This window comes from Toxorhynchites rutilus, chromosome 2 (assembly GCF_029784135.1).
Source record: "Toxorhynchites rutilus septentrionalis strain SRP chromosome 2, ASM2978413v1, whole genome shotgun sequence".
Lineage (NCBI taxonomy): Eukaryota > Metazoa > Arthropoda > Insecta > Diptera > Culicidae > Toxorhynchites > Toxorhynchites rutilus.
The window spans coordinates 39,662,100-39,684,534 of record NC_073745.1 but is presented as its reverse complement, the minus strand read 5'-3'; the positions used below and the strand labels follow the sequence as shown (position 1 = coordinate 39,684,534).

The window sequence follows — 22,435 nt, the reverse complement described above, 5'->3', positions numbered from 1 at the left end:
AAAACATGTTCTACCCACCCGTATGAGTTCGAATGTGTTGTTTGAGATATGATCTAGTTGAAAAGGCCTTCAAACATTCTGGACAAAGATAGGGACGTTCACCTGCGAAGAAATAAATCTGCTGAATAGTTCATTGTAGCAAAACATTTTCACCAACCCGTATGAGTTTTAATGTGCGTCTGGAGGTTTGAATACCTTACGAACGCTTTTGGACACTGTGAACAAGAATAGGGACGTTCACCTGCGAAGAAATTACACTGATTATTATAGTATTTATAGTTCATTACAGTATTATAATCAAACTATATTTCAACTAAAGGGTCATCCATTAGCGACTTGACAGTTTTGTGTCTTTGCGTGAACGAAACCTTAGAATATTTTAATGATCTGCCTGTCAATGACAAAACGTTAATCAAAAACAACATTTTCATCATGGCACACGAACGAACAACGCTTAACACAGGGGAACTCCAATGAAACGTGCATTTCAATTTCAAAATTGTACGTTATATCGAAGCATATAAAAAAACTCAGAAATATATCTCATATTAAGGTACAGCCGGGAACATATACGGTGTATTTGATCACTGGATGGACTTGCTCTAACAAGGGGGTGAAGAAGGGGGATTTGTTGGGAAATTATCTCGAGGCAGGGAAGGTCTGCGGGGGAGAAAGAGATCCAATTGCCTGCATGTGACAATTCAATAGCAGCGCTTTACTTTAAAGTCTGGTAACTGCGGTTTTAGTTTACTGGATTCGGTGTCACGCGCCAGTTGCTTCATGGGGACTCGCACCGATAGTCCACGCCACAGGAATGATGCCATTTTTCTTTTATCTCATTTATTTATTTATTAGGCTCATTAGCATTTTAGCTGTTACAGAGCCGGGTTTTAATCGTGTACATGTACATATGTTTATGTTTCTATAAATTGTAAATTACACAGTCGTTAGTAGTAGCCATTTAGGCGTAAGGGTATTCTTTCTGTTCATCCATTGTTCAGCAGACCGGACAGCGGAGACAGTTGATATTGATCATTGTTGAGTTATTTATAGAACAGCAGCCCGATGTTTCTTGCAGAGCAGAGCAGTTGTATGGATCAATCGATCTTATTTCGACCGTGGATCGATTTCCATCGCTGATGATGTTTGCGTGGACGTAGTTATTCTATAACAACACAAAGATGGTCAATTGAGGGCCCTGAGTTTGAACTCACGATCGATCGCTTGGTAAGCGAACGCGTAACCAAGTGGCTACGAAGACCCCCAATGGAATGATGCCATGATCGACGTTATTTTCGCCGTATGAACGCAATACGGCATAAGAACTGATGCCACATATCAAATCTTCTTCTTCTGTTGAAGGTTGAGATTTCTTAATGAGTGCAGCCATAACTGCTGAGCAAATTTGACAACAAGAGCGTTTGCTCATTTCTCGGATCGAGTAGATGAAGTATACACCCATAAACTTCACTTTATCTTCTGTACGTTGTAGCGGACCGGGTTTCAAAAGACAACCCAGAACCTACGGCCAGCTCGAATAAAGCTGAAGGATTAGCTTTCCCACCCGTCCTCTCTTAAACGATTGGCTTAAGCGCCACCTCTTTCGAGGACCGATCGCCGTGTTCGTTGCCCAGCTAGAGCCCTGACACGCAGGCCCAAATTGTGTCCTTTTGCAAGGATTGGAGAACGGTCGAGCTGGATTAATTCAAGTCAGCGAAGGCTGACAGAAGACACCCGTAGAGAACTTACCAGCAACCCAGAATCACTCCGAATACGACGGAAAACCACTACAGGGTTTTCTCATCACAGGCAATGCTCAACAAACAATCCACCAGACTGGCACGGTCATTTGGGAAACAAAGGATCACCTAAGAAAACTTTGAACGTTTACCTCGGAACACGATAACGGGAAATCCTGATGATAATAAAATGAACGATTACAGGCTTACATTTATATTCATGACTTTCACTTCTACAAACATTACAAATCGACAAACTTTCCGATTTTGGGTGGACTACGGCTTACATATTTTACATTTATTTTACATTGAGCTTTTACTTGAATCTAAAGGACATCACATGTGCACATGGACAAAACAGGGTACCTGGGGAGTGCGATGAGGACACAAATTTCCTCAAATTTCCTTTCCCTTCTGCTTTCGGGATATGGATTTCCGCCGGTTTGTTTTCTCCAGTGAATTCTTGGAAGGCGCGAAGTTGAAGGCGAGGCCTTCTTCAATGGGTTTGGATCACCAGGTTTCGCCAAATAAAATTTCCCTGTTTTTACAATTATTTCACAATTAGAAACAGTCCCTATATTGTTTAATCTATGTACCTGTCGTTGTTTTTTAGCTCGTTGACAATAATGAGCGTTTATCAAATTAGTCGAAACAAAATGCTCACACTGAAAACAATTCAATTTATAGTCACAAAAAAAACTCCACGTTATACAAAGGAAACTTACAATTAAAGATCGCGAACAAAACGCACAATTCCGCGACGTCGGACAGTTCTTAGTAAAATGGTCGAAGAACATTGTAATCCTCAGATAAACCACAGGATATCTCGCGATTCAGAGCTCAAGCTCAGCTGAAGACAATTTCTCAAAGCATCGCCTTGTGTGCATCTTGCTTCAACTAACCGAGTACGACCTTCTCATTCCCCTCCCCAAACTCAAGGCCACGAAAGTAAGCGCTGCGCGAACAGACACTCATTGGCCGAACAACTTTGGCGATTGAGCTTTCGCCCTGCTCCAGGGAGGTGGGATGCGAAATTTTAGCTCTTAAGTATACTTTTTGGAGTATCTTTTAGATTACTTTTAGTTGCGACTTAGTGGAGGTACACTGTTAATGTTTCAGTGTGAATATTTGAACTTGAACATTTAAATGTGACTTTACGAATTATACTACCAAATAAATAAATGTATAGATATATCTATATAAATAAATAAATAAATAAATAACTATATAAATAAATAAATAAATATATCCAAAAACACTGTAAATAAATAGATTCCAGAATGAATAAACACAAATAAATAAATATGCACACAAATATTAAATAGGTAGATAAATAATCTGGAAAAATTACATGACGATAACAGCTGTGCCAACTGTTACAACGTATCCACGGCACGCTCAATGGATTTCCATCAATGAGCCCAACGTCGATTGCAATTGTTTTGGATATATTTATTTTTGCTCCAGCGGCACCTTCGAAATAACTAAAAAGTTCATTGGCATCTATAGTATCGGTATTGGTAGTTATTGCAGATATATTATCTGCGTATGCCACCACTAGGTCGGAACCGAATTGTCGCTCTAGTTCCGACAGAAAAGGGTAGAGGTAGATGACGAAAAGTAGTATAGACATCGGGTTCCCTTGCCGTACGGAGCGTTTGATCGGGAAGCGCCTCGAGGTGCCCATTTATCAGCAGTCGAGAGAAAGAATGTTCGGCGTTCCGTGTCACTAGATCAACAAAGCCTGGATTCATTTCCGGCTGTCGCATAGTTCGATGAAGAAAGGAAAAAGATACACGATCGAAAGCATGGTCCAGATCGTAGCTTATCAGCTTCCTTTTTACCTTATTCACTTTCAACTGAGCAATTTTGTCTTTCAGAGAGAGAGAGAGAGAGTGGCTTCGAAAATTGAGTGCCCTTCATTGGAACACTTTTGCGCATCGCTCAGCACCCGATGGGTACGTAGGGTAGATAGGGGCAATATGGCCCCCTCAAGAACGAAACGTTCCATTTCCGGGGCAATATGACCATGTTAGTTGATTCAATCTTTTAAGCAGGCTTTCGCTAGGAAATATCGTGACAAGTTCATAAAAGGAAAGTTAAATTTTGCAAACTATCGCGTATATTGCATTGGATTTCAGGTGTACCGGCAAGTTCCTTCGGTTTTACAACAGATTGCATAACTTGATTATTATTCCAGTACATCAAATTTTCAGACATTCGTTGGAAAGCTACTGTCATTGTGCGTCTTTTTCAGTATATGTCAAAAAGTTGAAGCGTAAAGAACATAGTTTTTTGTCACTTCGAATATGTCGAATTTCGTACCAACGAAAATGTTTTTGCGGGGAGTGTTACTTCATTACCTATGAAGAATATGAAGAAAAAAGCTGCGGAAAGTTATCGCATTTTGATGGAAGTTGATGGTGACCATGCTCCAAATGAGCGAACGTGTCAGACGTGGTTTGCACGGTTTGAAAGTGGTAGTTTTGACTTGTAAGACGAAGAAAGTTCCGGAGCGCCAAAAAATTATAGGGGTTGTGTCTAAGACACGACCGCATTTTCGACGTAGAACTACGGAATTATATCATTCAATCCGCTATTTTTTTTTTTCACTTCGGATATTATTTTAGAATGCATCGAAATTTGTTATATAATGTTTTAATTATTAATTATTTTTAATACTTCAGTCGTGAAATTTTTCATTTGAAATTAGAACAATGAAGAAAATTGTCGAAGACTTTCAAAGCTTTTCGGTTATTAAGTCCCGCCCTCACTTTACGATATAACTGCCCTGCAAACTCGCACAAGAACATGCAACAGTAATGTTTTTCTCACTGGATTTTTTTTTATTTTCATAGAGACTTTGCCTAATGTGGCATCCGCCTCTGTATATTGATTGAATTTTGTGAGTTTACAATAATTCAAATATGATTGTACAGTTTTGTCTTTTAGAAAATTCAGTACTTTTTCTTCCATATTGTTGTTGTTACTCAAGATATCCCTTATATTGTTTCGTAGTCCGTTTCTTCTCCTTTCAATATCGTATTTACAGCAATCGAGTAGTATATGGTTAACAGAGAGCGATATGCTACAGATGTCACATATCGCGGGAGGTTTCCTCTCGTACAGATACTTTTTGTTGAACCAAGTATGTCCCAGACGCAATCTGATCAGGACTATTTGCTCTGACACCTTCTTTGTCGAAGCAAACTTTGATTGTAGGGACTATTTTAAAAGATATCATACGAAGAAAAATTGTTACACATAGGGCCTGATCACAAACGTCACTTCATGGGGAAAACGAAATGAAGTGCATATAATCTTGCATACAAAACATTTTGTTTTCATCGTGAAGTGACGTTCGTGATCAGGCCCATATCCTTTATATAGAAGTAACAAATTGAAAGACATGTTTAGGAAATACTAATCTGAACTTTGATGCGGAGAGCTTCCTCTTCTTTGAGGGCGTGTAGTGAATGTGAATGAAATTGCATTGTTGTCTCGCAATATCTTCCATTCTTGTATCGAGCTGTGTATGTCTATGTGTGTGTAAAAGCAACATTAGGTATGAGAGATGCTGGCTCGATGTGTTGTATTTGCTTTCCCGCTCGCAACTGTGTGTGGTGTATAGTTTCATTCCATTCCTTCAGTGGAAAGAAACTATACACCATACTCCCTCTTCCCTTGGTATTGATTCCCAAGTTCCAATTAGGGCTTTGGAATATTTTACGTACATATTTTTATCTAGGTGTGTGTATGTAGATGTAGTGGGCAACAATAACGGGAATAAATGAAAAATCGATTTTTATTTGTTTTTTCAAGAATATTCTGGACTAAAGGGTGTGTCACATCAAATTGCATCACGGAAAAAACGCTGTAGAAATTCGCCCAGTAGACCGATCCTTTTGAAAATTTTAGACAGTAAAATAAAAACTATTAAACAACTTTTGGCATTTTCTTTTTATTCATACTTTGAGCCCAAGCCCGTATGCTCGCACCTTCCTCTTTACCCCGTCCATAAGGTTCTGTACAACGTCAGGTTGTAGTTTTTTTTAACAGAAATCCATTTTCTCTTGAAGTCAGCCTCCGATTTGACAACTTTTGGGTTCTTCCGGAGGGCCTGCTTCATAAACGCCCAATATTTCTTTAATTGGGCGAAGCTCCGTCGCGTTGGGCGGGTTCATTTCCTTTGGCACGAAGGTGACCCCGTTGGCTTCGTACCACTCCAACACGTCCTTTGAATAGTGGCACGGAGCGAGATCCGGCCAGAAGATGGTCGGGCCCTTGTGCTCCCGTGGCCGAGTGGTTAGCGTCATAACTAACATGCCGGGTGTTCGGGTTCGATTCCCGTTCTGGTCGGGGGAATTTTTCGTCAAAGAAATTTCCTCCGACTTGCACTGTGATCACGCGTATTCTAGAGCTTGCCATTCAGAATGCATTCAAGGCGTGTTATTTGGCATAGAAATCTCAACTAAGTACTAATAAAAATGACGCAAGTAATACTACGTTGAAACGGCGAAGTTCCTCTAGGAACGTTAGTGCCATTGAAGAAGAAGAAGATGGTCGGGCCCTCGTGCTGCTTCAATAGTGGTAGTAAGCGCTTCTGTAGGCACTCCTTAAGGTAAACCTGCCCGTATACCGTGCCGGTCATCACGAAGGGGGCGCTCCGCTTTCCGCAAGAGCAGATCGCTTGCCACACCATGTACTTCTTGGCAAACTTGGATAGTTTCTGCTTGCGAATCTCCTCCGGAACGCTGAATTTGTCCTCTGCGGAGAAGAACAACAGGCCCGGCAGCTGACGAAAGTCCGCTTTGACGTAGGTTTCGTCGTCCATTACCAGACAATGCGGCTTCGTCAGCATTTCGGTGTACAGCTTCCAGGCTTGCGTCTTCCCCACCATGTTTTGCCTTTCGTCGCGGTTAGGAGCCTTCTGAACCTTGTATGTACGCAGGCCCTCCCACTGCTTGGTCCGCTGGACGAATGAACTTGACAAATTCAGCTTATTGGCGACATCCCGGACCGAACTTCTCGGATCACGTCTAAACTGCTTAACTACGCGCTTGTCTTCTTTTTCACTGACGGAGCATCCATTTTTGCCGTTCTTCACCTTCCGGTCGATGGTTAGGATCTCGAAGTATCGTTTTAGTACTCTGCTGACCGTGGATAGGACGATTCCCAGCATCTTACCGATGTCCCGATGTGACAACTCCGGATTCTCGAAATGAGTGCACAGGATTAATTCACGACGCTCTTTTTCGTTCGACGACATTTTTCCAAATTTACGAAAAATTGACAGTTAAGCATGGCCAACGTGATCTATACACTCTTATCTGATTATAAGCGAAAGCTGAAGATATAATTCCTAAAAATTAAATTTCTACAGCGTTTTTTCCGTGATGCAATTTGATGTACACACCCTTTAACACAATTTTTTGCTAACCAAATCAATAACAAATCCAATTAACCTTATCAACCAGCTTTCATTTGGTTCCAAGAATAGTTCCTGTAGGACCTTCCCTCACAGAGATATTGTGACTATCTATTGTGTCTTCCCGGAAAAAGCTCAGTAGCAAGAGACCCCTCGAACTGAGTCTCAGGGTCGGCTTGTTACTGGGTAATTGGAGGGACTTCGCGATCAAATAGCAAGACAATACTCTCACCTTCTTTTTCAAACAACTTCTGTTTCATTTGCTGACGATTCTGGCTATCCATGGTTGTTCTACGGTGGTTGGTTGTTCTGCTACAAACCAGGCGACGCTGAAGTCCACAGCAGGTTGACACGTGGACAGTTGACCGTTGCTCGGCGTCTTCCCTCCTTGATGGCAATCGACAGGCCCAGGACGATACCGGAGTAGCACTACCGAGAGGGGTCCTCCTTAACGTTTATGGTCAACCTGACTAGAGGGTGCTCGCTGGTCCTTTACGGTTAGGCGTAGTGGTAGTCCACTGGGCCGAATGGTGTGCCGGTCAACCGGGAGTTCGTCGAGGAAACTATGTCCAAACTATTCGACAGAACTCTTGGACAAACGTCCGTCACACACCACGCCTGAATCCAAAAAACCTCGTTTTTGATGGCGGATTCTTCCTCCAGCCTTCTCATTGCATTTTTCGTGGTACAGCGTCCATTTTATGCAACTTATCGCTGACTCTCTCTCTCGCAATCTGAGCTGTCTGCCATATCGACACGCCACCATTTTTGCCCGGTTTTACAAAAAAAAATACATACCCATTGCATTTACAACAAAGCTCACAAAAAGGTGACAATACTTTCAAAACAACAACAATCTATTAAAAAGCTAACGAAACTGTAACAAAGAGTTACAATATTTCAATTCGAATGAAAAATTACCCCTTAGTTTTTGATGATGAATAGTTCAATAGAACCCATCGCATCGCAAATCGAAGGATAGTTTTGAAAACTCTAATAAATTCTGCACAAGGATATTTTGTTACTTTGACAAAAAAAAACATATTTAAATTTTTTGCATCGATTTCAAAAAAGTGCCAAAAACTGGATTTTTATAGTGCTTTACAAAATCCACTGTAATCTTGCAAATATAGCAGTAATTACTAATGTTTGCAGGCAAAATTTTAGTCTAGTGTATTCGCTAAACATCTGTGAACATCTGTTTCATATTGATACGCTTAGTAGTTTTTTCTAGCCGATTTTTCAAATTTTAGAGTAAATTAGAGGAGCATTTAATCGCAAATCGTATCAGAAGTACAAAATCCTACACGGCTCTCAGAACGAACGATTCGTATCTTTCGTTTTCATGCGTTTGAAGGTACAAATATTGTAAGCAGTGATGATACTCACACGCATTTCCACACATACATGCACTCTTCACCCACAAACGGATGCCACTGACTGCACAGATATTCTCTGTTTCTGCTTTGATTAACGTAAAATTGCAGTCCAAATAATAGGAGTACCAGTAACTTTCTTCGTTTTTTTCAAAATTTAATGCTTTATTCTGCAAAAACTGTTACAAATTTAATATTCAGAGTATTGCCCATCGCTAGTCACATTTTTTTCCCATTTTGCTGACAATTCACGGATCCCTTTGCGGAAATAATCGGCCAGTTTGTCAGCTAACCACGAATCGATCCAATTTTTGACTTCATCAAGATTGGAGAAGTGCTGCTCAATCAGGCCATGTTGCATCGATCGAAAAAGGTAGTAATCGGATGGAGCAATGTCTGGAAAATACGGCGAGTGGGATAGGACCATTTCAGCGTTTGCAAGTATGTTTTGACCGGTATCGCGACATGCGGCCGAGCATTGTCGTGCTGCAAAATAACATTATCGTGTCTTTGCTCGTATTGTGGCCGTTTTCCTTCAGTACACGGCTCAAACGCATCAATTGTAGTCGGTAGAGGTCCCCCGTAATGGTTTCATTTGGTTTTAGCAGCTCATAGTACACCACACCCAGCTGATCCCACCAAATAGACAGCATAACCTTCTGACCATGAATATTCCGCGCGGCCGTCGATGTTGATGCATGACCGGGGTATCCATACGTTGCCTGACGTTCAGGATTGTCGTATAGGACCCGCTTTTCATCGCCAGAAACGATTCGATGCAAAAAAATTATAGGAGGTTGTGTCCAAGATACGACCGCATTGTTGACGTAGAACTACGCTGTAATTTTATATAAGTCGCTTGTTTATACCTTCGGATATTATTCTATAATGCTGTGAAACTTTAGAAATAACTGCGTAGTGGAATAATCTCTGAAATGGTTTTTTCATTGTAGAATCAGTTGACGATAAATGATTTATGATTCATTCTTGCCCTCGCAAAACAATACACTAGCTGATCGTATGTCGCAATTTATTTTTTGGTTTACATTGGTGGATTGAAACTACTAGGAATATAAACACTTCTAGCATTTTGCGCTATTCTCAAAAGAAACGCTTCTGTTAATATTACTGGCCTCGAAAAGAGTTGCATATCTTTCTCATGCTCGAGAGAAGCGCAGCTGTCACCCTTAGTGGAGGAAGTTTTCCTACTGGCAAGCGAAACCTAATCACATACAAAATTCCAGAACATTTACTTTCTTGGTGACTAAACAAGCAAAATAAACTCTTTTTGTTAATAACAACCTCGAAAACAGTATCAATGCTTCATTGTGATCCATATTAGCGCAAATGCAATCCTAGTTGAAGGCAGTTTTACGACTGGCACGCGAACCCAAATAACTTATAACATTCCAGTAAGACATTCAAGATGCTTGGTATTCCCAAAATATTTTTTTGGCGCACAACCTTAACGTCAGTTTAATGCATTGATGCATTCTCAAAGGCACAAACGAAGCCCTTATGAAGACGGAAAACAAACAATCTTAACTGCTTGGAAAAAGACTGAATTATGCCACACAGCTTGTACTCTGCTGCTCTGCTCCCATCGATGCGAATTCGCTGATGAGTTTGTCAAGAGTCACCGCCTTCACCACCAGCGGGGGGAGCGGGGGGCGCCGAAATCGCCTACTTCGCTGTTGTTCGATGCGGTGTCACACTTAAGGTGGCCGTACACTGTTTGCCCGGAGGTCAAATATTTGATATTTTTTGACAGATAAGGTTTGATTTGATATTTGTACAAACACTATTTTGTTTGCCACTCTTCAATTTTAAAAAGTAGTAAACAGTATCAAACACCGAACATGGAAAAAAATCAACTGAAATATCCAAGGTAACCTAACCATGTACCGACAGGTTCGAAGAACAGACTGAAAAAATATTTTAGGCATCCAATAATTGAATATTTGCTTGCGGTTTTTTGTGTAGAATATATTTGATCAGTACACGTTGACCAAATTTTATCTGTCAAAAAGAGTCAAATATTTGTTTTCGGTCAAACAGTGTATGAGCACCCTTACGAAGGCTCGGTTCAGTGTCACACCCGCGAAGGTTCGGTTCAGTGCGAGCGCTTTTCACTGCACCAACATCGCGTGCATCATTAGATGACGCTTGCCTCGAAATTTTATTGCCACTGGCAATGCGTTCGTTTTTGCAGGGCTCGAGCCTTCCTCTTCTTCTTGTTCATCATACACTACGCGAAGCGTCCAATTTATGACGCGGAAAGAAAAACACACGATACGAATAACGCGAAAAATGAACAGAAAAACCAAACGACGATATCCAAGTTGGATTACCACTGGTGGGGTCATATCTTAGATCGAAGCGCAGCGAAAGCAAAGTGAACTGGATTGCTCAACAGTCCGATGCCGAATGAAAGCTTACCTCAGCGAGATCCACTGTTTATACTCTAGGCAAGTATTCCCCTTCATTCTTCTATTTTTCCTTTGTTCGCGGAGACTTTAAATCCTACGATTTCCCCTCCGTTGGTTGTCGATGAGTTGCTCGTTGTTGACAGCCCTGTTCGGGAAAGCACACAAATGGACAGAACAAATGTATGGGAAAATGGAAACGCTTAAAGTTTTCATGAATTTTAACCATTTACAAACCAGGGGATTCTAATGTATAACAAATCTTACGGAATTTCCGATTCGTTTAGTATGTAAATTGCCAAAATCCGTTCGTGGCAAAAATAGTTATTAACGTTAACTTTATTTCATATTTATGTCTCATATATATTTTATGTCTCTATAGTCTCTATAATACAAAACCCGAACCTGAACCCGAGCCCACATCACTTCTCGTTTGATGATCATCGGAGCAACATCGTTGCTGGGGAGCATCATGTGACCTGTCAGACTGACAGAGTAATTAATGTTTGTTAATAAAATTATAATTATTATGAAATTCAAAATGTTTACGTTATATCAACGATCCCCTGTAATCATTAAAAATTAGTACCGAAATTCGGAGTCGGTGGTTGCAAATTAAACTCTTTGGGGTCGTTTGTCTTTCCTCAACCACCACAGCAAGGAACTATACTAATCTTATACTTTACGCAACAATTTATTAGTTCACACTTTTTATAAACGAAGTTTAATGTCTAGTGAACTTGCTCCCGAATCAAAACGATGCTTCTATGAATAAAAAATAACGGTACTCAGTATAAACAAAAGTTGTTACCCATGCTTGAGGAAAGACTTAATGCAAAATTTCATGCATTGCGGCAATGTGTAGATGTAAAAAGCAATGTTCTGTATGTTCAAACAGAAATTTAAAGGCAGAAGACACCAAACTAATTATTTTTGTGATATATGCTAAAACCAGGGCTGCATTTTAGAGACTATTTTGAAAGAAATCATACGAAGAAAAATTGTTACAGGGCCTGATCACGAACGTCACTTCACGGGGAAAACGAAATGAAGTGCATATAATCTTACATACAAAACATTTTGTTTTCAGCGTGAAGTGACGTTCGTGATCAGGCCCATTTTCTTTATATGGAAGTAACAAAAATTGAAACACATGTTTAGAAAATACTTATCTGAAGTTGAATCGTGTTCATCTTTCAGAATCTCACAAGTTATGAATATACTTCATATAATCTCACAAAGTTATACATCACTGCTTTTTGAATTAGAAATAATTCGCGTTGACGGCATTGAGCTTCGTATTACGAAATGGGGGAGTAGGCATGACAATATGGGTTTGTAAAAGAAATGAACACACTTTTAAAATAAAAATTATGAATGAAAATTATTTTTCCCACATCAAATTAGTACTCCATGTAAATTAAAATCACTCAAGTAGTGAAAAAATATCATACAAAAATTGTGTCTAAATATACATTTATATTAGAATGGTAAGTTTTGGTGAGAATATCTGAAAATTCATAGATAATAGTTTAAATTAGGGTCAGAACCAGTGTTGCCACACGTAGAGATTTATGTGGAAAGGTACAGATTTTTTCGATATTTTTGGTACAGATTCTATACGGTACAGAGTACAGATTTTCGTCGGAATGTACAGATTGGTCAGATTTTTTCGACATGTGAAATTTCTTACATTTGAACAAAACAACATTAAGGTACATAGCGACTTTTAAACCGCAGTATCGCTTGGGGCGGTTGATCATGAAAGTATTCACAATGCAATAATTGACGACTTCTAGATTCACTGGTTTTATGTGCTAGTTATGCATGTGAGAAAAGCACTGACTATCTTGAGCATATTTTGAGAGACATATATACCTATATATCCAATAGCCCAAACAGGACTAAAGAATTCGAGGCAGTTCAGGAAAAAATGTGTTTGAGGCATTTCCACGGTTCTGCGATTGGAATGTCCAAGATCTGGAGAATGAATTCCGTATCCTAAAGGTAAAATTACTTCGTAAGGAAATCACAGTTTCAGAACTCGAGTATGTGCAGGATTGGTGGACAAATATTGGATGCCTAAAAAGAATTGACGGTTCGCTCGCATTTTCGGCGCAACGATGTCATGTTTGTAACGTTCTCACTATGCGCCTCGGCAATTTTTATCTGAATATAATCAAAACAAAAATAAGCTCCGAAATCGGCTCAGTAACGATACGATGAACGCTATTTTTATATCCAAAGATTCAATTAAACATAGTGGCTATGTATAAGCATCATCAAACACAAGAATGACTTGCAAATGCAAATGTAGTTTTTGTAGTTAATAAATGAGTATTTTTTCATGCTGACAATAGATTTTTTTTCTACATCGAATGTTTCCGGTGGTACAGATTTTTGGAAAAAAAAACAGGAAGTGGGTTTTATCTATTGTATAACCGCAATGGTAACGTAGGACTATCGTTGATTTAGTGATCATTTGTTTGAAGTTGAATCTGAATCCATTCTGAATGAAAGAATAAATGAATATTTGGGGGACTTCGCAAACGAGAGTGTTACGTTGGAGGTACAAGGTTTTATGCATCCAATATTGGATATGAAAATATCCTACTGATGGGGGAGAATAATCTTCAGAAGCTTTCCTGCTAATTAATTACACTTGATTGAAAAATCACAAAACCAAATGTATTCGATCGCAGCAGCACTTTGTGGATAGAAAACATTAAAATAAACTCTTCCGCTTGAATGTAATTTTCAATTCCAAGGGGAACTGGCAGATTGTTTTGCAGCAACGATGACATCTTTCCGGATTCTTCTCGATTCTTCTCGAAGTCCACCACCAGTGGTTAATGCTAACTTGATAACCACCTGTTAATTGCACTTGATTGAAAAATCACAAAACCAAATGTATTCAGTCGCAGTGTTATATGGTTAGAAAATATTTAAATAAACTCTTTCGCATGAATATATTTTTCAATTCCCAGGGGAACTGGCAGATTATTTTTCAGCAACGATAATATTCTTCCGGAATCTTCTCGATGCTGGATGGCATTTAAACGAAAGAAGTTCCGTACGTATATATGTGTGTGTATGTGTGTGGCGGCTGCTTCGATGTCTCAAACGGAACCGTTTTTCGATGCTGGTATTCTCTCGGTCGTCTTCTCTTCTTCTAATGGATCGGCTTTTCTGCGCTTCCTCACAATTCCAAACTAACTGAATGCGTTTCAGGTCAGGCCAGGTAATGAATATCTTGATCCCTCACCGTCCAGCTCGTTCAACTCGTTCAGTAGCGATGTTGTCTTGTCGATGTCCTCACGAAAAATGAATGCGTTTCACCACCAGAATATCGCTTAAGTATGCTTTTTGTCCGTGATTGAATAGAAAGAAGGTGTGGTTTACGATGGTAATTTGAAAGGCAAACTAGAGGCAAATGAGAATGTGTTTGAAACTTTCAGCGACTGAGCAATAATCGATTGAGAATTATGTTTTCCGCGATGCGAAACATTTTCCGTTACGCGCGCATCCAATATTGGAAACGAACATATCCTACTGATGGGGAAGAATACTCTTCAGAACCTTTCCTGCCAATCACACTTGATTGAAAAATCACATAACCGAATGTATTTGGTCGCAGTGTTATATGTTATATGTAAGCACCTGTTAATTCCACTTGATTGAAAGCTCCCAAAACCAAATGTATTTGGTCGCAGTGTTATATGGATAGAAAACATTAAAATAAACTCTTTCGCATGAATGTATTTTTCAATTCCTAGGGGAGCTGGCAGATTATTTTTCAGCAACAATAACATCTTCTCCAATACTCGAAGCCCACCAGTGGTTAATGCTAACTCGATAAGCACCTGTTAATTGCACTTGATTGAAAAATCACAGAACCAAATGTATTTGATCGCAGTGTTATATTATTAGATTATTAGAAAACATTTAAAAAAAACTCTTTCTCATGGATGTATTTTTCAATTCCCAGGGGAACTGGCAGATTATTTTTCAGCAACGATAATAATTTTCCGGAATCTTCTCGATGCTGGATGACATTTTAACGGAAGAAGTTCCGCACGTATATATATGTGTGTTATAGCGGCCGCTTCGATATCTCAAATGGAACCGTTTTTCGGTGCTGATAATTTCTCGGTCGTCTTCTCTTCTTCAGATGGATCGACTTTTCTGCGCTCCCTCACAGTTCCAAACAAACTGTATGTGTTTCAAGGCAGGTTAGGCCAGGTAATGAATCTCTTGATCCCTCGCCGTCCAGCTCGTCCAGTTCGTTCAGCTCGTTCAATAACGATGTTGCCTTGTCGATGTCGTCACGAAAAATGAATGCGTTCCACCACCAGAATATCGCTTAAGTATGCTTTTTGTGCGTGATTGAATCGAGAGAAGGTGTGGTTTACGATGGCAATTTGGAAGCAAACTAGAGGGGAATGAACTCTCTGAGTTTGAAACTTTCGGCGACTGAGCAATAATCAATTGAAAATTATATAATTTTCGCGATGCGAAACATTTTCCGTTGCGCGCGCATACAATATTGGATACGAAAATTTTCTACTGATGGGGAAGAATAATTTCAGAAGCTGTCCTGGTAATTGCGATTGATTGAAAAATCACAAAACCAAATGTATTTGGTTGCAGTGTCATATGGATTGAAAACATCAGAATAAACTCTTTCGCATCAATGTATTTTTCAATTCCCAGGGGAACCGGCAGATTATTTTTCAGCAACGATTAGATTTTTCCCGATTTTCCTCGATACTCGAAGCCCACCAGTGGTTAATGCTAACACGATAACCACCTGTTAATGGCACTTAATTGAAAAATATTTGGTCGCAGTGTTACATGGATAAAAAACATTAAAATGAATGTGCATCAATGTATTTTTCAATTCCCAGGGGAACTGGCAGATTATTTTTCAGCAACGATTGAATCTTTCCGGAATTTTCTCGATGCTGAATGGCATCCAAACGAAGAGTTCCGCGCGTGTATGTGTGTGTGTGTGGCGGCTGCTCCGATCTCTTCCCGGGGAACCATTTGCGGCATCACTCTCCTCCTGATGGATTCCCTTCTGGCCTAAGGTGCACAAACAGGCTCTTGGTGACACCGTTCATTCGCGCTTTCATGATAAACGAAAAGCTTCACCACAACAGCGACAACATGCTCCAATCGCTGTTCAATTAGAACTGAGTAGATTTGGTTGGTTGGCTGTTTTGTATTATAGAGACTTTAAACTTTTTAGTTCATTCGTCTCTAGCCTTGAGAAAGGCCCTTTGAAAACTCTACTCTAACTCCTGCATTACACCTCCGCCCCCATTGCCTTGAGAAAGGCACTCGATCCCTCGCCGTCCAGCTCGTCCAGCAACGATGTTGTCCAGTCGGTGTCCACACAAAGAATGGGAGTGGATTTCCGAGTGGCGCTCGCTTATATACCGATTGGTGATTTCAATAGCCTGTTTTGAAATCAATTTTAAGACTATTGAAACAAGTTTTTGGATCAAAAAGTAACAAGTATATAACGCGTAGACATTTTATCTTTCGAATTAAGTGTTCATCATACCATTTCGTTCAGTTGTTTAGGAGCTATTAATGCTCAAAACCTCGGTCTCCGGCGTAACGCTTTCGTTTTCGAAACTTTGATTTTACACCCCGGTATAGAAATGAAAGACGTAGTCCTACGTCAAAAGTACAGATGAGAAAGATTGTGCTCCCTTGGCCGAGTGGTTAGCGTCATAACTAACATGCCGGGTGTTCGGGTTCGATTCCCGTTCTGGTCGGGGGAATTTTTCGTCAAAGAAATTTCCTCCGACTTGCACTGTGATCATGCGTATTCTAGAACTTGCCACTCAGAATGCATTCAAGGCGTGTTATTTGGCATAGAAATCTCAACTAAGTACTAATAAAAATGACGCAAGTAATACTACGTTGAGACGGCGAAGTTCCTCTAGGAACGTTAGTGCCATTGAAGAAGAAGAAGAAGATGAGAAAGATTTTGAACCCCTCTGCTACAGATTTAAATGTGACAACACTGGTCAGAACAAAGTACTTCTAGTAGGTAAATAACGCCAAGAAAAAAATTTCATGCAAATTTTAGCAATTTAATACTGCCGACTAATCTGATAGAGAATAGTTGGCCTCACACAAACTAATTTTGTATCCAGATGTCGACACCATTCCGCCGCCAACGCGAATTACGACCAGTACGATGCCCATGTTCAAATTTAATACGACCGCAAAGGGTTAAGAGCGCATAGAGTGCATAGTTTAGTGACCAAATTTGGGTCTACATTTTCGCTGTTGGATGTTCCCGTGCCAACAAGAAGCCGCCCCACGAAGCAACGAAAATGTCGCAACCGCGGATGAATCCATCCGGAAAGACCCAACTCAGTCAATTGCACGGCGTTCTCAAGAATTGAGTTGTGTTTTGCGAAAATATGTTGGGCTACAACAGGATCAAATGGACTCAAAAACTAAAGCCACTTGACCATATAAAGCACCGAGGCTTCTCCGATTGGGCTCTGGCGAATCTTGAAGAAAAATTTTGATTTCCATCACAAAATCATCTCCAGCGAAGAGGCTCATTTCTGACTAAATGGCTTTGTCAACAAGCAAAATATGCGTTATTGGTCAGATGCAAACCCACATGTGCTTCAAGAAACAACTATTGCATCCGCAAAAAGTTACTGTTTGATGTGGTTTTCATGTCGGAGGAGGGATTGGACTTAATTTTTTTCGCCGATGAGAACGATCGTCAAGTGATCGTCAATGGAGAGCGGTACCGCGACATGTTGGAAGACTATTTTTGACCAGAATTGCAAAATTTTAACATCAATAATATGTGGTTTCAACAAGCCGGTACCACTTGCCACACAGCGCACGTTACAATGGATCTATTGAAAATTAAGTTTGGTGAATATGTTATTTTGAGAAATGGACCTGTCGATTGGGCGCCTCGTTCATGCGATTTGACACCATTGGATAACGTTTTATGGGTATATGTCAAGTCACTGATCTATGCCAACAAACAAGCTTCTTTAAAAGAACTCAGTGGAAAGTTGGGTCCAACGGATCGATCGCTGTAAACGGGCCCGTGGTGGTTATATGAGCGAAATCGAATTCCATTCTTAAAATGTAAGAGTTGAACTACAACCAGAATAAATTTGAATAAATTTTACCTACAAATGAATGATTCTGGTGAATGATTTATTGAATTGAACTCATTTCGCCCAACCCGTATCAGTTCAAATGAACGTATTTTGCGCAAAATGTTTTTCCACACTTTAATGGTTTACCTCCTTAGATTATCAGTCAACGTTTACATAAAAAAAATAACGTTCTCACCCGTTTGATCCTTGATTTTCGTTTCGGCTTCCTGTTCAATTAGGTCTGTCTCAAAAGAGTTATCATTATTCGGCTTGTGGTCATCAATCATTAACTCTGGCTCTATCTTGACGGTAGTTGGCTCTGCGCAGGGCAAAAGTAGGAAGCAGCTCTCGGGAATGTTGTGGATGGTTATGAGCTCTTGGTGACATTTGACGCATGTAGGATAACTGCTCAGCTGGGAAGTGAAACTGCTCAATTTCTGCAGGATTGTTTTTAATTTCGACTCTTGAACAGTTTCGGGGACTAGCGCGTGACGAAATACATCATTGCATATTGCAGAGCAGAAGCTGCATTGGTCACTGTTGAAATAAAATGTGAGCGAACTTCAGTGTTATTTACGACAGTTAGACACAAAATCTAATACACATACGAATAACAAATACGGCTTTCAATAATGCGTTTTTAATCATATACACAGCGAACTTACAGATTCTTAATAACAAACGTCATCTCACTCCTCCAACGAAATTGTATTTATCCAAATAAATTCACAGTTCAAAACTATCCAGTAATAGCCAAGAAATGCTAAAACTTTTTTTATATTCGGTAACAAACAAAACAAGATATAGCTTGTGAAATTTCAATCTCTTGAATTGTGTTCCATTGACAACTGCTGCCAGGGTTGCCAGGTGTTTTTCAGTAAAATCTGGCTGCTGATGAAGAAAAATTGTAGGGGGTCATATCCAAGGTGTATATATATATATACTAAAGGTGTGACCGTGTTGTCAATAAGTGCGCGAGGGGAAACGGTATAAATATACAGAGGACTGTGGAAAGGGATTTGACTGCAAAACGCGGGAAAATATTTTCATCACCAACCGACACCGAGAGTCGATTTGTTCTTTTGAGCTGAAACACAAAATAAGATAAGAATATATTACAAACCTAGCTTTAACCGTAAAAGACTTACCTTTCAACTTTTCAACGCTCTTATGGCCACCAAAACAATTCCACACACAAAAAGCAAAAAAAAATATTGTAAAATATCCGCGTTGACGGCATTGAGTTTGACATTTCGAAGCATTTTAAATTAGGGAGTGAACATAAACAAACAAAACAAAAACACCTATCATTTTTGTTCAACATTATATTGAGGTTTTATAGCTTTCTGCAAAAATGGTGGGTAAGAAAATATCATATACCATTTGCATAATCTTTTTTCACCATTCGTGCAAATCGGACAAATGTATTGTTCGTCCATAATTTATATCCAAAAAGTAGTGATTTGCGAATTGAAATTTCATCTCCTCTTTCGGATCAAAATTATGAATGAAAATCAATGTTTCGAGGTTTCAAGGTTTCTTCCTGAATCTACAGTAAAAACCTTTAGTTACTTTAATGCGATTTAAAGAAAAAAATAATTCCCGCAATATTTCTAATGCAATAAAAAACTAATGAAAACCTGTAATATTTGTTCCTTAAACAGGCATCAAATGCAGTAAACTCTTCGATGATGGCGGTGAATTTGCAGCTTGCCGATATTTTTCAATACGTCGCAGGAGGAAGCAGGTTGATAGTAGAAGGTGAACTGATGTTTTAAGCTAACCACTTGCTTCTTGTCGGAGTTCAAACCGTGCACGAGGACGGCATTACCATATTTGCGATTTGTTTGAACTCATCATCACCCAGGTCTGATCCACACAAAATTTCCATCCGCACCAGATCTTCCTTTGGAAAGTGGTCTTTTCAGTGTTCGTGCAAAGCTGAAATGGGAAAATGCAAACACATAATGGCGGCTGTAAAACATCTTTTAATGTATTTTTTATAATTTTCTTGAATAAAATTGCAAAAATATACTTTTTAGGTTTCCTTGGATTTACAACAAAAGTGGGGTAAAATTGTAGAAAAAGGTTGCTGATGATATGTACAAGCCAGCATCACTGACCGCATTCTGCAAAAAAAAAACGAATACAGAAGATATAGCTGAAGCTGCCCTGTCAGCGGGTTTGACTCCGAATGAGGGTAGAGGGTGTGTCACATCAAATTGCATCATGGAAAAAACGCTGTAGAAATTTAATTTTTAGGAATTATATCTTCAACTTTCGCTTATAATCAGATAAGAGTGTATAGATCACGTTGGCCATGCTTCACTGTCAATTTTTCGTAAATTTGGAAAAATGTCGTCGAACGAAAAAGAGCGTCGTGAATTAATCCTGTGCACTCATTTCGAAAATCCGGAATTGTCACATCGGGACATCGGTAAGATGTTGGGAATCGTCCAATCCACGGTCAGCAGAGTACTAAAACGATACTTCGAGAACCTAACCATCGACCGGAAGGTGAAGAACGGCAAAAATGGATGCTCCGTCAGTGAAAAAGATCACAAGCGCGTAGTTAAGCAGTTTAGACGTGATCCGAGAAGTTCGGTCCGAGATTTCGCCAATAAGCTGAATTTGTCAAGTTCATTCGTCCAGCGGACCAAGCAGCGGGAGGGCCTGCGTACATACAAGGTTCAGAAGGCTCCTAACCGCGACGAAAGGCAAAACATGGTGGGGAAGACGCGAACCCGGAAGCTGTACACCGAAATGCTGACGAAGCCGCATTGCCTGGTAATGGACGACGAAACCTACGTCAAAGCGGACTTTCGTCAGCTGCCGGGCCTGTTGTTCTTCTCCGCAGAGGACAAATTCAGCGTTCCGGAAGAGATTCGCAAGCAGGAATTATCCAAGTTTGCCAAAAAGTACATGGTGTGGCAAGCGATCTGCTCTTGCGGAAAGCGGAGCGCCCCCTTCGTGATGACCGACACGGTAAACGGGCAGGTTTACCTTAAGGAGTGCCTACAGAAGCGCTTACTACCACTATTGAAGCAGCACGAGGGCCCGACCATCTTCTGGCCGGATCTCGCTTCGTGCCACTATTCAAAGGACGTGTTGGAGTGGTACGAAGCCAACGGGGTCACCTTCGTGCCAAAGGAAATGAACCCGCCCAACGCGCCGGAGCTTCGCCCAATAGAGAAATATTGGGCGATTATGAAGCAGACCCTCCGGAAGAACCCAAAAGTTGTCAAATCAGAGGCGGACTTCAAGAGAAAATGGATTTCTGTTAAAAAAAAAACTACAACCTGACGTTGTACAGAACCTTATGGACGGGGTAAAGAGGAAGGTGCGAGCATACGGGCTTGGACTCGAAGTATGAATAAAAAGAAAATGCCAAAAGTTGTTTAATAGTTTTTATTTTACTGTCTAAAATTTTCAAAAGGATCGGTCTACTGGGCGAATTTCTACATCGTTTTTTCCGTGATGCAATTTGATGTGACACACCCTTTACTAACCAGAGAGTACTAACATTCTTCAGCTTTTCGTGAAAGGTTCGCTTCCAATTAAATTATTGCTTAGGATTCCCTGAAAATGGTCTGGCATATGAAAAGAAAGGACGAGAAATAAAAAATATTGACAAAAAAGATGAATCTGATGTTCTGAATAAACTTCTCGATTTAGATATACAGAGTTGTTCTACAGAATCAACTGATTCCTTAATTTCTATTGAAGAAAATATGACGTGCAGTCTGCTTAAATCCTTCCTGAGAAGATCGTTTGATCCTCATAACTTCACGATGATCGATCGTTACAAAGTTTTGGTAATATTTACAAAAAATGTGTACATTTTACAAATGTTTCGACTACTAAATTTGGTAGCTGCATTTACTAAAGTTTTTCTCCAGTGTAGGCAGAAATCGTGTATCGATTTTTACGTGTTGTATAGCTCGTTCCACATGTACTCTTGCCGTGGCTACACTGGAGAAATAGTTTAGTAAAAGCAGCTACCAAATCTTTAGTAGCCAAAACATTGGTAAATTATACAAATGTTTTGTGAATATTACCAAAATTGCGTAGAAGCGATGTCAGACGCAATGAACGTTCCTACCAGAGATTCGTAGATTTTACTTCATACCATTAGTAACTTTGTTTTTTTTGTCATACCTAACATCTGTGATGTGCGCACTTTGCAAATCGCCATTTCTATTTTGGAGATGAAGCGATTCGGAGGTAAGCATTTTTTGATGTTACGTTTCATTACATATATACATATTTAATATTATTAACATATGTATTTCTTTTCTTCATAGAGACACGA

At 39.8% G+C, this 22,435-nt stretch overlaps 1 protein-coding gene and 1 long non-coding RNA gene across 6 annotated transcripts in view; both read right to left on the bottom strand.

Moving 5' to 3' along the window:
• The window catches only part of LOC129771716 (zinc finger protein 501-like), a 60,222-nt gene that overhangs the window by 15,472 nt on the left and 22,315 nt on the right, over nucleotides 1–22,435 (bottom strand). The gene's annotated exons all lie outside the window — the stretch shown is intronic.
• Nucleotides 55–18,969, bottom strand: LOC129771730 (uncharacterized). Of its 2 annotated transcripts, XR_008742466.1 has the most exons (4): nucleotides 18,320–18,448; nucleotides 10,983–11,117; nucleotides 158–241; nucleotides 67–102 (listed from the first exon to the last, which is right to left on the bottom strand). It is a non-coding gene; the product is annotated as an uncharacterized LOC129771730 (long non-coding RNA). The 2 variants fall into 2 exon arrangements; XR_008742467.1 differs by lacking the exons at nucleotides 10,983–11,117; nucleotides 18,320–18,448 and adding an exon at nucleotides 18,789–18,969 and having other exon boundaries at nucleotides 55–102.